Here is a 26,794-nt window from a genome sequence, read left to right on the forward strand (position 1 = left end):
ATATTTCTGTCTTTTGTTTTTGCTCACTATTTCAAGCTAATATTGCAACAGTGTTTTTGAAAGAAGACATTTAATTTGTTCAGGTTTTTCTTACTGGTACAAATTAGAAAAGGAAGATACGGTGTGAGAATAAAGAAAACGTTAAACTATATACCTTGGTGGGAGTACTATTAAAATTCAGATTTAGGAAAGGTAAAAGGACTCTGTTTCTGCGGTTTCTGACGTTATGTAGGAAGCAGCTAAAATCCAGATGAGGGGAATGATGGAACAGGTCAGAAGGCCTCAGTAAATTCTGAGCTGTTTCACATGGAGTGAGTTTGAGTATGGCTAGAGTTATATCTACTGAGGAGATGATTTCTTCATTTGGTTGTAATTCATTGACTCTCCATTCTGTGTGAAGCAACCTTCTAAGTATTATCGGTTTAGGAGCAAAAAGCAAACAAGCAGGCAAAGGAAGCCCTGTGTCATGGAATTTAGCTTCCAGTGGGATTAGGGGAATGTCCATGGGAGCAAGTGGAGGACTCCACATGCAGTGCAATGGGATTTTGGGGTGCCACAAAGCAAGAGGTAGATGATGCTCTAGGACATGCACCTTCCTGGTGACTCTGACCCTAAATTTGGCTCTGGAATGCGGTGGCCTAGCTCCCCATAAATACTAGGAATACTGAGTAAAACAAAAAGCTCTGGTGCAGCAATAATTTCTGTTTCTCTGATTCCTTAAGACCCACCACAATTAGACAAAGTTGCCAGCAGCTGAATGATGGAATTAAGCACTCTGCCAGCCATGGGAAGACACACGTAGCTCTGGTGTGTGGGCTCCTGCTCCGTGTAGCAAAATAAACTGAAATTTAGCCCAATATTAAAATGAATATGTGCACATTACATACAAGAAAACATTAAACAAGCACTACTCTGCTGGGTGTAGGAACTAACCCACATCATCACAAAATGCCACATATATTAGAGCATCCATTTTGCACCCAAACAGGAAGCTGTAGTAAGCTTCACTATATGTGGTATTTATTCCTTTACTACCCATGCAATGAAAAATTGTATCCCTAATGCAGATTTAAAACTTAATAGATTCTTATGAATTTGCAAAGAAAGTTTAAATAATGCCTCATTTTTTAAATTTGGAAATGGATATGATAATGCTCACTTCATAGAAACATGATAAGGATTAGAATGAGAAAATGTAGGTTTTATTAGTATTATCATAATTTTCAGTATCCCTAAGGATATTCCAATTTCTTAAAAATATATATGCCCTTAAAATATAACTACCATGTTAACTCTTCACTATATCTCAATATAGTGTGTATAATTTAGGTCAGAATGACTTTCACAAGGAACTATACAGAAGACTTAAACTCATTTTCTATCATACCACAAGTGTGTCTCCCATGTACTTATCCTTACATATCTTTTGTGTCACATCCCTGATTCAAAACCAAAACCGAAGAACAAAAATCCACCTTCTGCAGCCCGTTACTTCAATGATATGTAAAGTGATTTAGTGATTTTTGTTAACAGATCCAAGTAGACTCCAGTAAGATGTGTTGAGATTCACATTCCAGCCAGATTTACAACTTTTCAATAAATGCAAAAGTTTCTATGGTCTACTTCAATTCTCCAGATGGATTAAAAAATTATTCCTGTAAAAAGTGTTATTGAAATATATTTGAAACTCCCTAATGCCATTAATATAATCTAATGTACCACAAATAAGAGCTAGGCTCCTTTAATAAAAATGTAAGTACTATGGACAGTTACTCTAGCAATAATCCTAGCAAGAAAGATATTTAATTATATTAACAAAGGGTATTCATTTTTCCTGTTCCCCCTTTTTTTAGACAGCGTCACCATTTTGTTCACAAAAGTTGTTCGTTTCCTCTCGCCCTGCCTTGGAAATCATTATTATTAACTGCTATAGGTCAGCTTGGCGGGATCCACTCAGCTATTCTTATGCTCTGCTTTCTCTTTCATGGCCTAGAGAACTGACCTTTATTGAATTTTAATTTTAGCTAAAACTTTTAATGCTTTTCATGGCTCAAGAAACGAATTCAGTAAGTGAGCAAGTCAGAACAGCAGTTTTTATTGCAGTTTTCTACTTTTCAAATCCATCAAAGAAAATAAGCCACCATCTGGGAGCTATATAATGCTCATTCTGAATCTGTGTATTCTAACTTGAAAATGTCAGATCCCTTTCTGTCCATTTAGTGTCTTCTGTCAGGGCCCTGAGTGGTCAGCATGTGCCAATGAGGTATTGTGATGCTGAAAAGTGGTTTTTTTTTTGCTGAGAAGGATATTATCTTACATATACAAAGCCCTGTGTATTTGTTTATTTATTTATTTATATTTTGTAATCATGGTTGTTTTCAAACATCATATAAATGTATAAAAGCTGGAGGCTCCATCCAGGGCAAATGCACCATTTTTTTTTTTCCTGGGTTTCTACTCCACCACTGCTCCAGAAGGAAAAAAAGGCTTCCAGGGTAAGTGATACAGCAGAGAACTTTCTGAGGGGTGTTTGCATGCTTATCCTCTGCTTAGTTTTGCCGAAATACCAGGCCATCCTTGTATAAATGGAATCTGCCAGCAAGTGAATGATGCAGGTGCCGGTGAGAATATTCAGACCGCCTCCCAAGCACATGCGCAGACTGGATGGATCTCAAGGCAGAGAATCCTGAAAGGCTAGGTCTAACGTTTCATTCACAGCAAAGTTTAAATTCCCACTGTGAGCCCCAAGACTAAGAAAGCAGACAGCTGATAAGTAATAAAGGTACGATTGCCTCTAAGAAAACTGTTTCTGGGCCTGATATTTGAACTGCTGACACTGATGAAGTCCAGGGAGAGAAAAGATTATGCGTTGCATCGTCTTTCTAACAAAAGTGTTAGTATTTTAGTGTTTAAATCCTCAGGAAGAAATGACTGCTTTTTCTTTTTCAATATTTCCACACACAAGTTTTTCCACAGGGATTATTTTGACAAAAATCATGTACCATGGTCAAATCTTGAGGAAATATTCCTTAATATTGTCCCTCTCTTGGAGAGTAGCTATGTGCATTATCACATTAAATACTGAAAGAAGCTTGTTGTCACACCTGTCTCCTTAACTTTAAGAGGCATTTCCTAAACTTAACTATCCACTGAACACTATTTTCCAGGAAAACCTATTAATTCTATAAAATGTATTCTGGTGCTTGCATTCCAGCAATAAAATTAAGGAGATGGACTGGATGGCATGTAAGGACACACCCAGCTCAAAATTTCAGGACCTCCACTCTCTGCAAATGTATGTTCCTCCACCCCCTTCCACTGCTAACCAGTTTATCATCCAAGGGCAGAAGCTCCTCTGCTTAAGACCTCGATCCCTTCTGCTTTAATGCAAAGCCATTCCTCTTTTCTAGCTCCTCTTTCTGAGCCACTCCTGAGGCAGCACCCTTACCGGAAATAACCCTTTAATTAGTTAGAAGACCACTAATGTCACTTGTCAGAGTTCTCTAAATATTAGTTCTTTGGTTGTCCCACCATGGTATACTAATTGTCTTGTTATAGATAAAGAGCCTATGGATTTGAATATTATAATAAAAGGACTGAGAGTTGAACATGTAATAAATTTGTGATTTTTAGAAATCAAGGAAATGATCTGAGTACTAAATAACCTTCCCAAATCGTAACTGTTTCAGACTATAGGTTCTTCTTCATTTTCTCTTCCTCAACCTCTGACCTCACCCATGTGGTGGTCCAGCTTTACTGAGCTTCCATTTACCCCTCCCAGCATTGTCAAGCACTAAGAAAAAGTCACCCACCAGCAGCACCATAGTTCATAAAGCTCAGGTTATAGAGATGGAGGGCAGTGTGAGGTGGGCCCTGATGTACAATAAGGAAACTTGGACCCATGTCACTACTCAGTAAATAGTCCCAAGGTTTCTAAGTTTCTTGTAGTTTATTAGTTGCAATGACTAATTCTGGCCCATCCATGTGATTAAAACTGATGCATGCCATTTGGGAACCAGGGTGGCAACACCTCATGCACAAATCTGCAGTATCTCTCCTTCTTTGCTGCTATGGGGGACTGATTTTTAGGTATAGGGAAAAAGTAGTTTCCAGTGCTCATTTCTAAAATGTGCCTTCATCTATTCTCAACAGACACATTACACATTCATAAAGTCCTATATTAAGGAATCCTCAAGATTGTATTAAAGATTCCTCACCTTAAAGGCCCCTCCTGACCATTAAAGTCAACACTTTACTACCTAGATTGGCTCAAATGAGGGAAGCAACACCCCCCCTCTCTTAAATAATTCAGTCACAGGAAGCCTTATTGCAGGCATTTTATCTTTCAATAGACTGACACAAGTAGAAATGGAATCCTAAAATACATGTTCTGATTTCTCAGTAGGAAAATTTGCTAAAGCGATTTCTAATTCCCTTATGATTTTACTTACTATAGCCATATTCTAATATACCCTTCCCCCAAAAAGATAGAAAAAACCAAAAATATATTTTATCTGTGTTGTAGTTAATAATGATATAAAAAATAAATTATGATTTTATTCCATCTTCCACTATTAAATACTTTAAGTAAATTTTTTCTATATAGAAAATGTAAAAAAATTTTAAAACAATACAGAACACATTAGCTTAGGTTTGCCATGCTACTATCATGATTCAGCTCTTAAGGGAAAAAAAAATCCCTTGCCCCCTATTTTAACAAGAGCAAGTAGAGTGTAGGTGAACACAAAGGGGGGTAGAAAAGACATATAAATAACAATCTTTCAAAATTCTATTCACGAATATTGTTTTTTGTTGTTGCAATTGTACAATGAAATATGAAAGTTCAATTTCCTCTTCATTTCCTTTTAATAAAACTTCTTTTCATTTCATTTTTGAGAGAAGATTGAATCTAAATTACTTTGACTTCTCTTGGCCTAGCTTTGGCGAATGCTACCAGACATGAAAACAGAGGCCTTTTTAAGCATCATCCATGGAAATAAAGAGGCACAGCCTCCATCGCTGTGTACATTAGCAGTGAGTGCCAACTGCACATTATATTGTAATCCTTGCTTCTCTTAACCAGGCCATTTGCAGAAAGAGAAAATCTACAAAGGTACTACCCCTGTTGAGTTTTCCTTATCCATCCCATAGCAAACTTATTTTCTAATGGTAGGAGAAAATAGGGTCCTTTTTGGTGAGGTAACATTTGAATTTCCATATGATATCAAAAATGTTTTTGACAAACATCCATGTTATGGGTTGAGTTTTGTCCCTCAAGAGTCATATGTTTAAATCCCTATCCTAGTACCTCAGAACACGACCTTATTTAGAAATAGGATTGCAAATGTAATTAGTTAAGGCGGTTTCATACTGGGGTAACGTGAGCCCCTAGCCCAATATGATCGGTGTCATTATAAAAGGGGAAATTTGAAGACAGTAACACGTACACTAGGAAAGTATTATGTGAAAATTGGAGTTATGCTGTCATAAGTTAAGGAGCTACCAGACACTAGGAAAGAGTCTTTGAACAGATCCCTACCTTGTATTTGCAGAGGGAGCATGGTCCTGCCAACACCTTGACCTTAGACCTCTATACAATAGAACAGTGAGACAAAATAATGTCTATTGTTTAAGCCACTCAGTTTGTGACACTTTGTTACAGTAGCCCTAGCAAACTAAGACAACCCAGAATACCACAAACAACTCATCAACTTTCCATGGTATCTTATTGCCTAAGAAAAACAAAAAAACAAGTTCTTTGGCATGGCTTTGAAAGGGCTCTTGTTACCTGGCCTCTGTGTACTTGTTCAGCCTAACACTTCTTCCACATGGTTTGACCTTTAAAATATCAATCCTTGTTCTCCTAGAAGTGTTTCCTTCTTCTACCTCAGGCCTTTGAATATGGAATTACCTCTAAAATTGTGTGTAATATATGTTCTAACCGTCATACAATTTTTTTACTCTATTCCAGCAATGGCATATTCAAGGGAGTGAACTAATGATGGGCTATGTTTTCATAATTAATTAAGGACAATAATAAAAATATGAAGGTATATTCAGTGAAAAAATATTGTAGTGGGGGCTTCCCTGGTGGCGCGGTGCTTAAGAGTCCGCCTGCTGATGCGGGGTACACGGGTTCGTGCCCTGGTCCAGGAAGATCCCACGTGCCGGTCCGGGAAGATCCCACGTGCCGCGGAGCAGCTGGGCCCGTGAGCCATGGCCGCCTAGCCTGCGCATCTGGAGCCTGTGCTCCGCAACGGGAGAGGCCACAGCAGTGAGAGGCCCGCGTACCGCAAAAAAAAAAAAAAAAATTGTAGTGAATGGACTGGAGGTCTCAATAAGATCAAAGAACTTTTAAATGAGGGGTAATAGAATAGTGAGACAGAAAGATGGTTAGAGGAGAGTGCTGTACTTGAAGTCAAGATTTTGCAAGTGATGCAGTTATTAGTGATGTCTCAGATAAGACCATGAGAATGTGTCCCTGAGGTGGGAAATAGTAGGCTAATATAAGAATGAGTTCAGGGACTGAGATCAGGGTGTTGAATATATAGTTTATGTGGATGTTGGATTTTCTAAGAATAATAAGGAACAGTGGTGAATAGTGTATAGGAATCTAATGGTTATAATCTTTAGCGAATGAGAAGTGACCAAAAAGCTAACGAAGGGGCAGTGAGTAGAAAGATCTGATCTTACGTGTTTCAAAGAAACTCAGGTTATAGGGTAGGGAGGAAAGCAAATGGTCTAGATTAGCAAAGAAAAACAAGGAGTGCCATAAAGTCCATATGGGAATCATGGGGTGGAAGAAAAATGAAATAGGTTCAGACTCCAAATACCACATAAAAACAGACAGAACGGGATTACAAAACCAAAATTGATAGATAAGATTTACAACAAAACCAGGTGACAAAGTATGACCACAAACACTAAAATTCAAGTGAGTGGGGAAAACCAACGGCTACAACACCTGCATGACATCTGGTTTGGGCAAAGGAAGGAGGAGCCCAGAGGCAACACTGACCAAAAATAGCCAATAGCTGTTCACTGGAGAACAGCACCTGAAACTGGGAGACACTTTGATTTTTCTAATAGTAGGACTTCCACCTAAGAAAGTTTAAAGGGGCCCAAGGGGTGCGAGCAGTCTATCCCCTGTGAACTTCCAAACCTGACCTCCCAGGCTCCTTGCTTAGAGCCATACACTCATTTTTTATTCAATCTATTCTATTCTATTCACACCACAACCTCTCATATATTGTCCGCTCTGCAACATTGCAAAAAGATCACCCAGAACCTTGGAACCCAATCCTCTTTCTCTATGCTTTTTTTCCCCCCTCCCAGATCTATTTTAACTTTGACATTTTCTGTGATTAGATTGATTTGGAAGAGAAAGTTTTGTACACTGGGGAATGGAATTTAAGCAATGCCTCCAAGTTTAATTGCATTTTGCTTACTAAAAGGAAAACAGACCAAAGCCAGTAAACACTAAGGAAAGAACAAATCACTATCAAAGGATGCATATCAGATGGGAATCAATTCAGAGCTTATTGCTGGTGTCAAATTATCAATAAGATTTATCCTTAGGGACAGGAGGAAAGCTGATCCACAGTAGGAATAACGAGGGAGAAAGCTCCGAAACATCACGCGTTCTGATTTTTGGGAAAACTTTCAGCAAATGAGATATTCCCCTGGATGGCAGAGATCTTTTAAAACCAACCTTAATGGATGTTCTTGTACTTATGCATACGTCTGTCCATCTCTCTGTTTATCTGTCTATTAGCAGCCTGACATGGTAGGAAGGGCACAGACTATGACATAACACAGATTGGGATTTAGAAACTGACTCTAACACTTCCTGGCTTTGGGCAAGTTATTATCGTGAGTCACAGTTTCCTTAACTTAAAATAGCACCAATAACACATATGGATTGCCATGAGGATCAAATTAGAGAATATAGATAGAGTGCTTTCCTTTGTTTCAGCAATCCATAAATACTAGCTATTAGTAATATTATTAGATAAGCTGTTGTAGTGTATGCATTTGTTACAATGATGGTGTTTTTCAAATCATATTTTATCCTTATGTTCTGACTTGCATGAGGGTCCTCATGGAGAATATGGGATAAAATGATAATTAAGATCAAAAACATTTCAGGAAACTTAAGAGCGAGGCCCCTGTGGCTTTGGTCCTTGACCCACCATCACCGGCTTCAGCACTTGGTGCCTGCCTCAGACATTTGTTATAATTAGTACTGAAAGCATCCCTGGGGGCTTGAAAGCAGGCTTCTTCCCCTGAATGCACATTTCCTGTGTGGCTGGATTCCTTGGGTTTAGGCCACTGGCCAAAGAAGGCAGATCTGGAGGGGCACATGCTTTTCTCAGGATGAAGTGAACAGATAAAAAGGAGAGGAAGGGAGTGTCACAGGATGTCCTAATGAGATCTCTCCTAGTTGTGAGACCTCTGGGCTGAGGAATTAGTGTGCAGATCATTTGCTAATGAGCACGACCACAGCCATAGAAGGATCTTTAAATGCGCTAAGAAATGTGGAGAAATTCTACTGACTGCCTTCCTAAACTGGGTGTGCTGAGAAATAAGATGATCCATTTAAAAATGCAAGTCCTAAAAAAGGCAATGGTAATAAGCACAAATTCTAGTAGACATGTATTATTAATAAACACTGTGAGATTGCACCCTTCATATGTGCCAGTGGGTTTAAGGGAGATAGCTCTTACTCAAAATCTGTGATAGGCAGCAGTCCAACTCAGGTCTAATTGCCTCTTCTTTGCCCCACCCCCAGAAATCTAACAATGAGGAGGAGCTTTCTCCTTAGTTCATGGGAGCTCAGTAAACACTTCCTGGTACTGAGGACTTATATTTTGCTCCCTCCCTCCACCTTCCTCCTGTTTTTCATTTCTTCCTTCATTTGAATTACATACAACCTGTAGGCAACCAACACATAGTGTGGGTATGACATTCTTACTTTTAGGTAGTGCATGATTGGAAGCATTAAAAAGTACTGAGTAGATCTCTAAAAGCTTGTCCTGATATTGACTAATTTCTTATTAGAATTAGATATCTTGGCATCTTATTTCTAATTACTTTTTTATTAAACACACACACACCCACACTCCTACACTTTGACCTTTTCCGCTCAACCTCTTTGAGAAAAGGGAAGGCATTTTTTATGGTTCCCCAAGGGCTTACAAGTTTATCAGCAAACCATGCATATTCAATCACACTCCCCTAATGAACTGCTGCTGTCAGTTTAGTTCTCATAAAAACACAAGTGAGGCAACATAGACAGTGGTGATTCCTGAGCCCAGGTCTGTGATACCCCAGGGTGTCTCCAGTTATTTCCAGGTGGGGGTTGAGGGTATCATGAAATTCTCTGACAAAACTAATTTTAATCCACTTCAATTTGCAAAATTGTAGGCCATGCAGCACTTTGATTAAGAAGGACATTTCAGAAAATCAAGTGAGTCACAGTAGGGTATTGTAAATGGGAAAACAAACAAACAAAAATCTTTGGCATAAAAATTCATAACCAGTTACATTTTTCCTTCTTTTGTCCACATAGCCAGTGGCAGCTCCTATTGTGATCCCAATATTTGGGTAGATGCTAAGGTGTTAAGGAGAAGAAAATAGAGAATCTAATATTTATTGAGACTTTGCAATGTGCATATCATTGTAAGAGAAGTTTTTGCATATTGCATTTCATATCATGCCTACAACATCCTTATGAGGTAGAACCAATATGAACTATTTTACAAGGAAACTGAGGGCTTAGAGGCACTAAATAATTAGCCCAAAGTCCAAAACTGGTAAAGCATGGAGCTGGAAGCTGAATTTAGATCTCTCTAATTCCAAGGCTTATATTTTTCTTATTAATATGTTTTCATAATTAGGGCATGAGAACACAGAAAGCGGGTGTGGTCTGGCTGGGAAGAAAAACCACTTGAGAACTCAAGGATAATTCATTAGACGTAGACAATATAGGAGTGTCAAATTTTATGATAAAGAAATAAAATCAGGTGAGATATCAATGTGGGCTAGGGGAAGTAAAGGATTTTATGAACCAGCATGCTTAAGACCCTAAAAAATGGGTGAAATTGGAAGACATGGAGAAGAGCAGAAATAGGTTTTGAAGTAGAAAAAAGGTAGGAGAATTTAGTTGGATGTGAGAAAGGTCACCATGGTCACAAGAAGATTCGATTGCCCAGAGTGGCCAGTTTGGGTAGGGCAATAGTGAGGAATCCCTTTGGTTAAGCAGTGTATGGCTAGATTCAATGAGAACTGTTACACTCGCAGACAGCTGCTCTTTGCCTTATCCAGTTAAAAAAAAAAAAAATTATTAACTACCTACTCTGTGTTAAGCACAGGAGGAGACCAGTCAAGAGCTCTGCACTAGTTGGAAGTTAATTGTCTAGGGACTAGTTCTAGCACCATCACATATTTGTGACTGGACAAATTACTGAGCCTCACTTAATTCAGAATGTCCTCATACCCTGAAATGAAACCATAACACAATACCTGTATGATTGCTAAAACTGACAGATTTCCAGACATTTGAATTCAACTATTTGACAGCTTCACTTAGATGTCTAATTAAACAATTTAAACCTAATATGCCTAAATAGAACTCTTGATTTTACCACTTCATAAGACAAAACAATGCAAGACATAAAACAAAACTTGACTTTCTTTTTTTTTTTTTTTGCCTTGCACTGCTGTCTTGGCCACATATCTTTGATTTCTTCTTCCAGTCTTGACTATTTCTGACCAATTCTCCAAAACATAGCCAAAGTGCTTTTTAAGAAAGTATTGTCACCATCTAAGTCTTCAATGTCTTTCCATCACTCTTAGAATGTAATCTAAATCTTGTTTCCTTGGGTTCAAGGCCTTAAATGGTTTTATCTGAATCTTCAGTGTCATTTCTTCAATATCATTCATCAACCAACTTCTTTTTTCTCTCCGCGTTCCAGCCACACTGGCCTTGTTGATGTCATTCCTGCCATCTCATGGTCTCTGAACCAGTTGTTCTCCCTACCTAAAATGTTCCTCTTTATATGTTTGGTACAGTTTTTGCCTAGAATGTCCTTCTCACTGATCTTTGCATGTTTGTCACTTCCTTACCATTCAGGTATTAACTCAAATGTCAACTCTTCAGAAAAGCCTTAGTGGCACTCATTCTAAAGGGAACACCCAGTTGTGGCCTGTCAAATCATTACCTTCTTTTCACTGCATTGTACTTATCATTAAGATTTTTCTTAGATATTTCTCAGATCATTTTTATGTTTCTTTTCTCTCTGACTCCACTAGCATGAAGCTTCAAGAGAGCCAAGAGACCTTCCCTCCTTGTTCACTATTTTATCCCTGCACATGGAAGTGTATGTGGCACTTAGGATGGCTACATAGATATTTGCTGTGTTAATAAAATGGTCAACCAATGTTTGACAGGGTTTGACATGAAGAAAGTCACTTTAGTGGGAAAGTGGACATGATACGCAGTCTGATTTGAGTAAGGACTGACTTGAATTTGAGTGGCTATACCAGAAAGAGGGAATGAGGGACAGCTGGAATGGAGCATAAAAGGAGAAATTGAAGAGGAATATCATAGGGAAATTTGAAAACATTTGGTGACTGATTGCTATGAAAGGTTTGAAGTATATAAAGCTTTCTGCTTCCTAACCTGAAAGGTCATGTAAAGTATGGAAACCATGAAGTGAAGAGAGTCCTTTGGCAGGAGTATGAAAAGTGATGCCCTTAGAAAGGATGTGGTACATTCAGGGAAAGATATCCAGTAGGCAATGTATTGACCTAACACGTTAGCAAAACCATGACACTTCACATACCGATTTTGGCAAATGTGGTAGATAGAACTATTGTTGAGAAATAGTCACCACCTCTCCATTCTGTGTAGGGAATGGACTTCTCTGCCCCTTAATTTTGAGCCCACTCATAAGCCTTTTTAAGATAATATTAGGATGCAAGGAGTTTTGGAACGTGCTTGAAGGGTAGGGCTTTGTCTCCTATGTTTCTGCCGTGAGAATCTTAGCTGCTGTTCTGAAAGGAGGTTGAGAGACCCATGAGAAAAATCTGGATTCAACCTGTAGCCCAAAGCCAAGCCCCGATGAGACTAGTCTAGGTCAACTGAACCCCAGCCAGTGTGAGGTCATGTGAGCAAAAATGTGTTGTAATTATTGTTTTAAGACACTGAGTGGTTTGTGAGTTTTGGAGTAGTCTGGAGTGGTTTGTGACAATTTGTGACTCATAGAGAATTTTCAGAAAAGTCGAATTGAAACTGTTAAAAAAATTAAGCTTGCTGAATGAGTGAATATGGAAAATTACAAGTGGATAGGTAATAAATTATGTTATCCAGTGTAACTCCTTCTCTCTCTAATAACATTACTTCAGGTCATTTGCTCATTCATTCAGATATTCAGAAATACATATTGAGTGATATGGTCATTTATGTGCCAGGATTATAGCAGAAAACAAGATAAAATGTATGTTACAACCTTGATATCCAAAGTTTCTATGGAACTTTTCTGCAAACTCTTCCAAAATGTGTAACTGTCTCCTCAGACTGTCTTCCATGCTCCAGATATATATTTCAAGATGTCAGCATGACCTCTTAGTCCCCAAGGTATATTCAACTCAACATATCCAAATACTAGTTTCTTAACTGTCTCACCTTTCAACCAACAATCTTCTCCTCTTCCTGTCTTTCCCATCTGTAAATCTGTCATCAGTTTTCCTCTTCCATTGCCCAATCAACCTTCTCCCACCATCACGTCTATCTCCTAAATGTCTTGCCGGGCAATGCTTTCTTCTCTATCACATGCTGTCACTACTCTTAGGAAAGTCTTTAATTCCATTACAATGGTCATTCTTTTGTGAGAAATAAATAATAGAAAAAATATGTAAGGAGCTTATACAGTTTCCAATACAAATATATCATTAGTTTGTCTCTGGCTAGAAAATTTATATTCATCTGCTGAAGGCCAGCAGAAATGCCATCTCTATATTGAGAATGAGTCTAGCAAGGCATTTGAGATGGTGAGTACTCAGGTCTAAGGAAAAGTAGAAATATGTCTCCCAGAAGTTTATCCTATGAGCCAAAAAGAGGGGGGAGGGAAGGAGAGACTCAAACAAAATAACTTAGACACAGACCAGTTCTCATTTCAAACTTTAATGAATAACTCAGAAATTAGAACATTACATTTATTTTTTCTTAATTCCAACCAAATATTTTAAAAAGAATCACCTGACAGACTAGCTTATTTGAAAAGAGAAACACCAGACCTTCAGAACCTCAATTTCCCTTATTAAAATAAATGAGTTTGGCTTTGTTTGTGCTTAATCTTGGCTGGAAATTTACATTACCCAATCAGAAGTTAACAAGCCCCACAGGGGAAATCAAGTGTCACATTAGAAATTCCACAGGAAATCCACCAATAAATCAGAGCAGGCAAGGCTTTATACATGGAGACTTCTAGCCCTTCTCAAGTCTATTAAAAACCTTTAAATCCTGCTTTAGACAAAACATAAAGGAGGGTTGGGATCTCTGTCATTCCTGAGAGGCCCTTCAATTTCTACATACTAATATTTAATCATTGAAAATGTCTATATATCCAAAACTAAGTCATTTAGTCTTGGTATATATAACACATTAATTTTATATAAACTCTTATTCTGACATGAAGTGGTTTACATAAGAGGGAAATAAAATCCTCTGGAGCTGAGTACAGAACATTCCTCTTTTACCCATCCTTTATCAAAAGAGAGTTGTGATGATGGTTTTAAATGGCATTTGGAAAGCAGCTCTTGATGGTGTCTTTCCCACCTCTGCCAACACACCTATGAAGACACCAACAGAGGTGAGCAATCACTTCTCTGAAAAGTGGGCATGACTGTCAATTTTACTACAAGAATTTGAGAGAAATTTCTGTTCTTGAGGTGAATTTACCTCAACTCTGAAGGCAAGAGATGGAAAAAGCATGAGAACTAGAGTATGCTTGTTTCCCCAGAAAGTAAGTAGGACAATAGCTATTTGCTCCCCCCACTCTTTGGTCCTTATTTCACAAGTTCATATTCTGTAATATATTGATATTGGACTAGCTGTAACCCACCTCAACCCCAACATTGAATGCCAATTTGTCATCATTCGTTTCTGTGTGTATGATTTCCCAAAAGCTGCTACTTTTAATCTCCCTCCCCCTTAGAAATTTTCCTTTTTAACGTCCCAGTATGAAATTCCAAGAAGACAATTGGGCAGAAAGTAAAAGAAAATGGCGGGCAATTGCACTCCTGGAGATAGAAACAATTCGTAATTAGTAAAAGCTGTGTCAGGGTCTTGGTGGAAAGAGCTCTTACAGCAGGTTATCCAGCTACAATGTCCATCCCCTTCAACCAGTCAGAGCATTGGAGAACCAGGCACTGGAGATAGGAAATAATCACTTCTTGTACAGCAAAGTTAAACCTTGCAACAGGCCGAGAGTCTCATTGACTTTGAAAGAGAGGCTGACCAGCACCCAAGTGAATAACGAGATCAAAATAAATACACATACTCTGTTTACTGTCAAGGGTCAAAAACAAAAAACAGAACAAACATAAAACATTCTGGGGCATCTGCACAGATATACAAGAATGAAGAAAACAGAATGGTATCCTGAAGAACGAATACGAGGATGAACAGGACTTCCCTTTATAAAATAACTTACTGGAACAAATAGAGTATATCTATTATGTGTACATTTACACTGAGAACAGCAATGGACAGGAATAGACAGCCTCACTCATATGATTTTAAAATATGATACTTCTTAGCCCCTTGACCATTTTTACAAATGACTTAGAGCATATTAAAATATCCTATGTTTTGTGGCAAGGAATAGAAAATGAGGCTATCTTAATTCTCCATAGTAATGGAAGTTATCTGTACTGAGACTTAGAAGGTCAGAACAAATGTGACCTTGCTTCCTTTCCTAAAATTCTGAAGTTACTGCACAGTTGTGTGATTCCCAGGCTTCTACCTTCTTTCCACTAATAATGGTACTTTAATTTTCATCTTCAGAGTTCTCAAATTGGAAACTAAACTACACAGACTTGACTTGGCTGTTACATAAGTAAATCCCTCATTTTGGGCTGGTCCATTAACTTCTCTGTCTCTGTATCCACCATCAACTTTAAAAGGAAGTGATGAGAATTAATTGGTAGTTTTAACCTGTAATCTATGGAATTGAGGGGCTTCTAGGGTTGGATTTGGGAGACAGGTTGGATCGGGCAGGTCTCCAATCCCCATTCTTGCTTCAAACATGGCACTTTGGTATTCATCTGTTTTACATTGTGGTCATCTGCTTGTGAATGTCTTGAACTAGTCAGAGCTCTCTAGAGAAATAGAAACAGGAAGATATACACATGAGGAGATTTATTACAAGAAATCAGATCACATAATTATGGAGGCCTGGAAGTCCCACAGTCTGCTGTTTACAAACTGGAGAACCAGGAAAGCCAGTGGTGTAATTCAATCCAAATCTGAAGGCCTGAGAACCAGGAGCACAACAGGCAGGAAAGGTGGATGTCCTAGCTCAGTCAGTCAGGAAAAAATTAACTTTTCCTTCCTCCAACTTTTTGTTCCATTCAGGCCCTCAAGGGATTGGATGATGCCCACCCACATTGGCATAGAAAAATTCTTTACTAAATCTACCACTTCAAATGCTAATCTCATTCAGGAAAAAATGAGCATGCCATTGACGATATTCAATAGTAAAATATATCAATTCTGAGTCAACTCTTATAGTTTGATTCCTTTCAGTATATTCTCCATATTTACAATAAAAGATAGGAATAATTTGCTGGAACATATCTAACCTACCAGTGTCAAAGATGTAATCCAGATCAAATTCCTAATAGGGCCTTGGTGATGATAAATTAAATTCTTATTCCTTTTTCCTAATTTCAAAATTTCAAATGTACTAAAATGAGTGTGCTGAAAATGAAGAATACTGATAATGAGATTTTTTTGTTGTTTATTTGTTTCTCATGCTAGTTACGCAGGAAACGTTCCTTGTCTTAGACTTGACAGAATAAAGTATGGAAAATCCACTTCTAATTCTCTGACTTATAAAATTATTTTAATAAGAAGATTAATGGGGGTCTTCCCTGGTGGCGCAGTGGTTGAGAGTCCGCCTGCTGATGCAGGGGACGCGGGTTCGTGCTCCCGTCCCGGTCCGGGAAGATCCCACATGCCACAGAGTGGCTGGGCCCTTGAGCCATGGCCGCTGAGCCTGTGCATCCGGAGCCTGTGCTCTGCAACAGGAGAGACCACAACAGTGAGAGGCCCGCGTACTGAAAAAAACAAAGACGATTAATGGGAAAAATCAACTGTTGAACAATTTTCTCATCTAGTGTTTTATTCAAACCAATGGAATTCAAGGACTGTAGGCTTTTCTATTTTTATCATAAATTTTACTTTAAGGTTTGTATATAGCTGATTAGGAAATGTAGAGTGTAGTTCAGAAGAAATACAGCAGCAGCAAGGGTCTATCAAAAGATCTCCTTGAGATGTATTATCTAAAGCTCTATCTAGACCACTCAAATATTTTTGGAGGGAAATAGATTTTGTTTTCTCTTCACTGCAGCAGTAAATAATTTTATAGCTTGGAAACAATTCCTATGCAAACTCTTGAGTATATATTTAAAAAGAATAGATTTTGCCTCTTACAGAGATATGATGTCACTCACACAACTGTAGTACTATATCTTCAATTAAAATAAAAGCCCCTGTAAGTCATTTGGGATGATAAATATATTATAATGGAATTTTATACTGAGAGGTGCTATATAACTAAAATAGAAAGCAAAATAAGAGAATAGACAATACCGTGTGATCAAATTGCATCCATCCATCAAACACTTACTGATATCATATCTAATCTGTGTCCAGCCTTGTGCTGACTGATGAAGGTACAAACATTAATTCTACATGATTCCTCAAAGAGGTCATGAGATCAGAAGTGTGAGTGGGCATGAATAACACACTCACAGTATAATACATGATACATAAGTGATGCACAGAAATATGCACATGTTGAAGTTTGGATGACTAGGGCAGTCTGAGCTGGCAAGCAGGCTGCGTAAAGCTACTAAAATGAGAAGCAAAATAGTACTGAATATAAGAAATGGGCTTTGGCTTAAGACAGATCCACATTATAAAATCCCATTTTGGCCACTTGCCAGTTGTGTGACATTGGGCAGATTCTTAACATCTCACAATTTTAGACATGACATATCTGATGTTAAAATGGGGAGAAATTTCCACTCAAACATTTTATAAGGACAAAAAGATATAAGAATGATTATGAATTCTACAACAAATCTACAAACAATAAATGCTGGAGAGGGTGTGGAGAAAAGGGAACCCTCTTGCACTGTTGGTGGGAATGTAAATTGATACAGCCACTATGGGGAACAGTATAGAGGTTCCTTAAAAAACTAAAAATAGGAACTGTTTTCTTAACCTTTCTAGATTGTGCATATATTCAGCCAGCATTGTGCCTGTCTTCAAATTTGTATTAAATGTAAAAAGGAAGATCACTAATGTCTTTCCTAGTAATTCAAAGTCATGAGGAGCCATTGAGAAACTCTTAGTTTTTTAGACTGAATGATGCCAATGTTTCCATGAAGAAAAGCACAGAAATAAATAATCAATGAATTTCTCTGATAATATTTGGTAGGGTAGAGTGAGATGTTACATATTTGTCAAAATATATTGCTACAATTTCAGGGTTCTAATTAAAAGCAAGTATTCTACTTACTTTCTTCCTTCGTTAATTTTGAAGCATATCAATGTTGCTTATACAAAAAAATTTTAAAGACATATTGGAATTAATGACCCAGCATCAACTACCATTTATTGAGCACTGACTTTATACCTAAAACTGTGTAAGGTTTTGATTTGTATTTTATTCTTTAAATCTTACAGAATTCTACAACACTAGTATTTTTATTGGAATGAAAATAAAGAAATTGAAGCTTAGACAGATGGAGTTCAATAGATTGCACTAAATAATGAGCTAAGAGGAATTAGTTGCTGGGTTCTTATCCAAATTCTACATTCTAACATGCACTTATATCCCACATGATTGCTTCGGGAAGACTTAATTTATAACTAAGATTATGAAACAACATAGGAGATGGGATAAAACCAGAGCACCCTCTTTTCAAAGAGAACAATGACCCTGAATGTGCTGACTCATTATTAAGCAGTGCCTTTACCTTCTGGCTCAAAACAAGTAACTCCATCTCTATGAAAATCTGTATCTCACCTGTATGATTTAACCAGGGGTTGAGAGTCTCAACCTCTGTTGTAAATGAGAATAATCTGGAGGGTCTTACAAAAATATTGGAGGCCTATCTCAGAGATTCAGACTTAAATATGAGGATGAAGCTTAAGCATTGGCATTTTCTTTTTCAAGCTCTTCGGGTAATTAATGGGCAAAGCTGAGAACCAGTGCTCTAGATCCTTGACTATTTCAACAGCAGTAATTGGGGTTTGTGAGCTATTTTCCACCTTAAAAAAAAAAAATTCTACTCCTAATTAAACTCGGCAGTTTAAATACAATAAAATATTTCTTTCGTTTTTTTTTTTTGGTTGAAACGTTATAAAGTCACTGTGGTTAACTCATGCTGGTAAGGCACTCTGATTGAAAAGTATGTCTCTGATTAATAATCCTAAGAAAACAAATGAGCTACGAATAAATGAAGTTTGTTTGGTAAGCAAACTCAGACCATGGGGTTGATAGGAAAATGATAAAAACAATAATTTGATAATGTAAAACTTGGAAATCACTTCACACAAAATTATAATTTATATCCCAATTATTAGATCCAAGCAGACCAGGGATTTTGTTTTTTTGGTTACAAAATTTGCAGAAAATATTATACAAAAATAAAACACATTCATGAAGAGATCCTGCAAAGTTGTAACTATAGAGTTGATAAACTGAAGAACTCTGAGATATTTAGAGCAGATTTCCCAATGCCTCTCTGAATTGCCTTTGACACTCACTCCTGTATATTGGTGGGTATTATTTTAAAAAAATTCTGTCTTCAAATAAATTTGACATTCTGAGCTAAAGAAAGATAAATGTTTCTTGGCTCTAGAACTTGTCAGAGATTTTAAGATGTTAATATGTGTGTGACTCTCTAAGAGAAATACGTTTCCCAGGTATATTACACCATGGGACTTTTTTTCCTACCACATTGTAGGACAAATAACTGTAGATCCCCACATTCTCCTATAGAGCAACAATGATATCAACAAACCCCACAAAATATACCAAGCGTCTATTATATGTCAAGGCTGCATTTGAAATATATCATGACCTGAATCCAGCTTTAATGTGATTTTAACTTCTATATTTCATAACAGAATGGACTGTTAAAAAAAAAAGTCGGGGGGGGGCAGGGAATTGACAGATTCCGTTATAGCAGATGATGCTAACACAGCTATTCAAAGTCTGGAAGCGACTTAATACAGCACATTAAGGCTCTCAATCTTAAGGGGTAGAATAGGTTGAATATATCCTTGAAGGTTTAATAGAGGTGTGATAAAGGGAGAGAGAGGAGGAAAGAAGGAAGAAAGGAAGGAAAGAAGGAAGAGAAAGAAAGAGAGAGGAGGGAAGGGAGGGAGGGAAGGAGGGAGGCAGAAAGGAAGGAAGGGAGAAAGAAAGGGAGAGAGAGAAAAAGAGAGGGAAGGAAGGAGAAGAAAGGAAGGAAGGAAAGAGAGAGAGAAGAGAAAGAAAAAAGAGGCAAATACCCATGTTCTGATGGAAATATGGAAGGCAAAATCACTGTGACAGGTACAGTTGCCTGTGTGCCAATAATTCACAGTTCTTAAAAGTTTTTTTGCACCATTTTTAAAGAATGCCTCAAGATCATTGTATCTGAGGTGACTGTTATCCGTTCTTCTTCTTCATGCTCTTTTGTGGAAAGCAGTGGCAGGAATGAATGTGAAGAGAACAGCAGATTTCAAAACTAAAAGATAGAAGAGATAGCTGATAGGAGATCTGATGACCCTCCTCAAATCCACATAGTAAAATGCTATGATAGTTTTGCCACCAGAGAGCCCAAAGATGGAATTCACCTTAATACTTATTAGTAAAAATTAAACTAACTAGTATGTATATAAATACCTCTAGTAGACCAAGTTTACCCTGTATCTTTCCTTGACCATTGTTTGGCAAGCAAACTTAGATCATTGGGTTGAAAGAAAAATAATAAAAACAGTACTTTCATAATGAAAAACGTGGAAACCACCTCCCACAAAATCACAATTCATGTCCCAATTGAACCCTTGCACCATTTTATGTGAAAGTAACACTGTTCTTTCCATTCTATAGATCATATGAAATCACTTGCTCAGTGTACTCAGCAGGGCTGGAAATGACAGGCCAGTGTTCTGACTCCAAATCCTGGGCATTTTCCTCCATGTCCTATTGTGCTTTGTAGGCTTTCCCTCACTTTCCTTATTTTTCTGTGGTCTCAGAGGGCATGACATACATACCATTTATCTGGCCCTCTCTCACATTGCCCCAATATTTCCCAAAATGTATTCCATAGAGCATTTCTTCTTTAAAGTGTTCCATGAAAAAAGTGATCTGAATCAAATCCATTTAGGAATTCTTCACAATATATTTATTATTTTGAAAACAACAATGCACATTAGCATATTAAAAGCTGTGAGAAGTCCCACAAGTCTAAGGAGTAAGGGAAGCTGCTTGAGTAAGTTTCCCCCAGTGTTTTCCAAACTTCTGTGACCTCAGGAAGCTTTTTGTACTTATGTCCCCATAGCCACTATTCAAACCCCACACAACCAAGTTTCTACTTTGGTATTCTACCTCTACATCTAATCATCTTTCACCTACTCTCTGAATAAGATATAGGCACTGAAAAGAGTTGTATATGATTGCAGTTTGGTGTTTGCTGAACACTTCCATTAATCAGTGTTTGGTAGATTATCTCCAAAGAAGACTGCACATAATACAGAAGGCTGTAGGTGTTTGCAGCTTCTGCCATCAAGTGACTGAGAGTTTATCCCTGCCTTATGTAAGTAATAACATGTGGCAAAAATAGCATTGTTTCAGATCTGAGACTAACCCTTATGAGGTCTGGACAGTATCAACTTTTGTTTTCTCATAAAACAACTTGGATCCAAGCTACTGAATAAGGAGGGACCAAAAGATAGCCACATGGAGGAAAACGAGGTCCTCCACCAACAGTCAGAACCAAGGACCCAGTCCACAATGCTCCAGCCCTATAAGCTCCCAGCTGAATGAACCATATGAGTAACCTGTGCCAACATCACATGGAGAACCACCCAGCCAAACGGCATCATCATAAGAAATAATGAATTGTTGTTTTTAAGCCACTACATTTTGAGGTTGTTCATTATATAGCAATAGGTAAGCAAAACACACAGCATCTCACACAACAGGGAACAATCCAGGGCAGGCCATGCATTTGTAACTTTCTACTGCCTTTCAGTTTAGACTGTACATAGATGAAGGAAAACTACATGGCCTCAGGGTTAAAAATTGCACAGCCATGAGAGGAGATTCCTCTCTCTCCTAAGCTGACACACACAACATTTGGCATATGCTTACTTTTCTGTCATGGTTAAACAATCTCCTGTCTTAACCATAAGTTTTCCTAAATGTACACTCACCAGGACAGTAGCTCCAGCTTCTGCAGGTCCTGTTCTTGTCCCTTGTTCACCTGTCTCTTCCCAGTCAGTCCCCCATTCCTCCTATTAGACATTTCTCTTACTTTCCTGTGAGCTATTTACCACTAAAGAAACCAAAGTGAGAACTATTCAGCCCATTGCACACTTAGACAAAAAGAAAGCGATATTTGTTAGTATTATTCTTGATTTGCCTGTTAAGTCTGAATTGCCCAATATTTTAGGCAAGATAGATACCCAGCCTGACAGTGGTTTTCGAAAAATAATTTAATAGCTGTCTTAGGTGAGGGATGCCCAAATTATGAATGTACAAAAATAATTTACAGAAAAACCTATTTATGAACTTTAGAAAAAATCTTCTCATTATTCCTAGGCCCCACAAGAATGGGCGCACAGCCAGCATTTAGAAAAATTCTCATTTCTTTATAGTAGACTTGTACTTGTCTTCCCAGCCTAACCCAACCAACAAAATCAATTAATCTTCAGTCTAATCCAGAGGTTTGTGGCCTCTTTTGCCTCTTAACATATATCCAGGGTGTTGTAAAGATAAATTTTGTTGGTATATGGAGTTATAGACAATAAGAGCTGGAAGGAACCATAAAAACTACCTACGTCACTCCAAAACTGGCAGAAATGACATATTCTGAAACCTGCTCCACTCTGGAAAATGTTAAATCAAATGTAAAATCAATTAAACTTGAGCCTTCCTGTCCCCCCTTTCCATTCCTAACCAGGTCCCAGATGCCTGTGTAAATAATCCCAATTAGAAATACATTCATCACATAAAAACTCACCAAATGAATGCCTACAGGAAATAACATGCCAATAAATCTTGCAAAATGTCTGCTATTCACCATCTTCAAAGTTATGAGCATATGGAAATGAACATAATGTTTGCAATTAAAAGACTTACTTTACTTCAGGTACAGTAAAAACATGCCTGAACCTTTAAAACGTATTCCAAAACTATGAATAAGGTTCTGTAAAAGTTGTAGTATGCTTTATGATACAGAGATTTATCATTTACTTATCAAAAATTGTATTCTTTCAGTGACTTGCTTCAATATGCTTTGTATACATTACAGAGATGAAATCTCAAATTCTTCCATGTATTTCAAAAAGAACAAGGTAATAATATTTTGTTGATGATCATGACTTTGCAGTAGCTATTATGAACTGTTAAACTTGGAATATTAATGCCTCCCACTCATGATTATTTTAATGAGGTAATCCATAAATTCTCCGTCAGGCTATAATTCCCTTTACAGTACTTATTTATAAGGGTGTGTTTCTACAAAATATTTTTGGAAATTAAATCATTTTCTTCTCCATTGCTTCCAAATAGAGATTTCTTTCTTTTAAAAAGTCAGCAAGACAAAGTCAGAAAATTTAACCTCTCAGGGTCTCAGTTCATACACTTTAATTTCTTCCCTGGTGGGGTCAGCAAATTTTTTCTTTAAAGAGCCAGATAGTAAATATTTTAGATTGTTTGGGCCATACAGTCTCTATTACAGCCATTCAACTCTGCTTTATAGAGGTAAAGCAGGAATAAAAAAATCAGTAACTAAATGAATGAGCTGACTCCCAATAAAAATAGAGCAGGCTGTACTTGGCCCAGGGCCCTTAATTCACTGAGTTCCTTTTTTACAACATCCTATTCAAATAATTTTCCAAGACCTCCTTGGACCCTCTATTGACCCACTATGTCCTATGAAGTTGTTTTTTTTTTTTTTAGTTTCTATTGATACTTTTTTTTTTTTTAATACATCTTTACTGGAGTATAATTGCTTCCCAATACCATGTTAGTTTCTGTTGCACAACAAAGTGAATCAGCCACATGCATACACATGTCCCCATATCCCCTCTCTCTTGAGCCTCCCTACCATCATCCCTATCCCACCCCTCTAGGTCATCGCAAAGCACCCAGCCGATCTCCCTGTTCTATGCTGCTACTTCCCACCAGCCAGCAATTTTACATTTGGTAGTGTATATACGTCGATGCTACTCTCACTTTGCCCCAGCTTCACCCTCCCACCGCATGTCATCAAGTCTATTCTCTATGTCTACCTCTTTATTCCTGCCCTGCAGCTAGGTTCATCAGTACCATTTTTTTTTTTTTTTTTAGATTCCATATATATGCATTAGCATACGGTATTTGTTTTTCTCTTTCTGACTTACTTCACTCTGTACGACAGACTCCACATCCATACTCCTCACTACAAATAACTCAATTTTGTTTCTTTTTATGGCTGAGTAATATTCCATTGTATATATGGGCCACATCTTCTTTATCCATTCATCTGTCAATGGACATTTAGGTTGGTTCCATGTCCTGGCTATTGTAAGTAGTGCTTCAGTGAGTATTGTGGTGCATGTCTCTTTTTGAATTATGGTTTTCTCAGGGTATATGCCCAGTAGTGAGATTGCTGGGTCATATGGTAGTTTTAGTTTTAGATTTTTAGGGAACTTCATACTGTTTTCCATAGTGGTTGTATCAATTTACATTCCCACCAACAGTGTAGGAGGGTTCCCTTTTCACCACACCCTCTCCAGCATTTATTGTTTCTAGATTTTTTGATAATGGCCATTCTGACCAGCATGAGGTGATACCTCATTGTAGTTCTGATTTGCATTTCTCTAATAATTAGTGATGTTGAGCATCTTTTCATGTGCCTCTTGACCATCTGTATGTCTTCCTTGGTGAAATATCTATTTAGATCTTCTGCCCATTTTTTAACTGCATTGTTTGTTTTTTTGATATTGAGCTCCATAAGCTGTTTGTATATTTTGGAGATTAATCTTTTGTCTCTTGTTTCATTTGCAAATATTTTCTCTCATTCTGAGGGTTGGCTTTTTGTCCTGTTTATGGTTTCTTTGCTGTGCAAAAGCTTTTAGGTTTAATTAGGTCCCATTTGTTTATTTTTGTTTTTATTTCTGTTACTGTAGGAGGTGGGTCAAAAAAGATCTTGCCGTGGTTTATGTCAAAGAGAGTTTTTCCTATGTTTTCCTCTAAAAGTTTTATAGTGTCTGATCTTACATTTAAGTCTTTAATCCATTTGGAGTTTATTTTTGTGTATGGTGTTAGGTAGCGTTCTAATTTCATTCTTTTACATGTAGTTGTCCAGTTTTCCCAGCACCACTTATTGAAGAGGCTGTCTTTTCTCCATTGTATATCCTTGCCTCCATTGTCGTAAATTAGGTGCCTATAGGTGTGTGGGTTTATGTCTGGGCTTCCTCTCCTGTTCCACTGATCTATATTTCTGTTTTTGTGCCAGTATAATACTGTCTTGATTACTGTAGCTTTGTGGTATAGTTTGAAGTCAGGGAGCCCGATTCCTCCAACTCCTTTTTTTTTTTTTTCCTCAAGATTGCTTTGGCTATTCGGGGTCTTTTGTGTTTCCATACATATTGTAAGATTTTTTTTGTTCTAATTCTGTGAAGAATGCCGTTGGTAGTTTGATAGGGATTGCATTGAATCTGTAGATTGCTTTGGGCAGTATAGTCATTTTCACAATACTGATTCTTCCAATCCAAGCACATGGTATATTTCTCCATCTTTTAATGTCATCTTTGATTTCTTTCATCAGTGTTTTATAGTTTTATGAGTACAAATCCTTAGGCAGGTTTATTCCCAGGTATTTTATTCTTTGTGTTGCAGTGCTAAATGGGAGCATTTCCTTAATTTCTCTTTCTGGTTTTTCGTTGTTGGTGTATAGGAATGCCAGAGATTTCTGTGCATTAATTTTGTATTGTGCAACCTTACCAAATTCATTGATGAGTTCTAGTAGTTTTCTGGTGGCATCTTTAGGATTTTCTATGTATAGTATCATGTCATCAGCAAATAGTGACAGTTTTACTTCTTTTCCAATTTGTATTCCTTTTATTTATTTTTGTTCTCTGATTGCCGTGGTTAGGACTGCCAAAACTATGTTGAATAAGAGTTGCAAGAGTGGACATCCTTGTCTTGTTCCTGATCCTAGTGGAAATGCTTTCAGTTTTTCACCATTGAGTATGATGCTTGCTGTGGGTTTGTCATATATGGCCTTTATTATGTTGAGGTAGGTTCCCTCTATGCCCATTTTCTGGAGAGTGTTTATCATAAATAGGTGTTGAATTTTGTCAAAAGCTTTTTCTGCATCTATTGAGATGATCATATGGTTTTTATTCCTTAATTTGTTAATGTGGTGTATCACATTGATTGATTTGCATATATTGAAGAATCCTTGTATCCCTGGGATAAATCCCACTTGATCATGATGTATGATCCTTTTAATGTGCTGTTGGATTCTATAAACTTCCCTCTTAGGACTGTTTTTGCTGCATCCCATAGGTTTGGGTCATCATGTTTTCGCTGTCATTTGTTTCTATGTATTTTTTATTTCTTCTTTGATTTTTTCCATGATCTCTTGGTTATTTAGTAGCGAACTGTTTAGCCTCCATGTATCTGTGTTTTTTACAGGTTTTTTTTCCTGTAATTGATTTCCAACCTCATAGCGTTGTGGTCAGAAAAGATGCTTGATATTATTTTAATTTTCTTAAATTATCTGAGGCTTGATTTGTGACTCAAGATGTGATCTATCCTGGAGAATGTTTCATGTGCACTTGAGAAGAAAGTATATTCTGCCACTTCTGGGTGCAATGTTCTATAAATATCAATTAGATATATCTGGTCTATTGTGTCTTTTAAAGCTTATGTTTCCTTATTTATTTTCTGTTTGGATGATCTGTCTATTGGTGTAAGTGGGGTGTTAAAATCCCCTACTATTATTGTGTTACTGTTGATTTCTCCTTTCATGGTTGTTAGCGTTTGCCTTATGTATTGAGGTGCTCCTATGTTGGGTGCATAAACATTTATAATTGTTATATCTTCTTCTTGGATTGATCCTTTGATCATTCTGTAATGTCCCTCATCTCTTGTAACAGTCTTTATTTTAAAGTCAATTTTATCTGATACGAGTATTGCTACTCCAGCTTTCTTTTGATTTCCATTTACGTGGAATATCTTTTTCCATCCTTCACTTTCAGTCTTTGTGTGTCCCTAGGTCTGAAGTGGGT

Source organism: Globicephala melas, chromosome 19 (genome assembly GCF_963455315.2).
Source record: "Globicephala melas chromosome 19, mGloMel1.2, whole genome shotgun sequence".
Lineage (NCBI taxonomy): Eukaryota > Metazoa > Chordata > Mammalia > Artiodactyla > Delphinidae > Globicephala > Globicephala melas.